We start from the raw sequence: 479 nt of genomic DNA on the forward strand, positions 1-479 counted from the left end.
GGGAGGTGTCCCTGCCCGTGCAGGGGGTTGGGACTGGATGATCTTTAAGGTCCCTCCCAACCCAAACCAGTCTGGGATTCTCTAATATTTGCACAGAAAACGCTCCAGCTCCTGCCATTGAATGATAATGCCCCACCAAACAACATCAGGCACCATGGGATTGGCTGGTGGCTTTACCAGACCCCCCCTCTGCTCCAGGAGCTTCCCCCAGGGCACTGCCAGCTCCCTGCAAGCTGGAGCTGGGGCAGATTTAGTAACCGGTCACAAAAAGCCCTTTCCCAAGCGAGGTGCCTCCAGCAGCCCCCGCCAGACGCCAGCAAATTCTTTCCCAGCCTCTGCTGCTGGTTCCTACAATGTCAGCTTTGATTCCCCAGGCCCCCGCGCCGCTGCCCTCGCCGAATCGCTCCCGTGGCGACATGAGGCATGAACGTGTCCAGCTCCCAGTTGGAAAGAGCCTGGATTGCAGGAAGAGCCCCCTC

This window comes from Chaetura pelagica, unplaced genomic scaffold, assembly GCF_000747805.2.
Source record: "Chaetura pelagica isolate M959 unplaced genomic scaffold, ChaPel_1.0 scaffold141, whole genome shotgun sequence".
Taxonomy (NCBI): Eukaryota; Metazoa; Chordata; class Aves; order Apodiformes; family Apodidae; genus Chaetura; species Chaetura pelagica.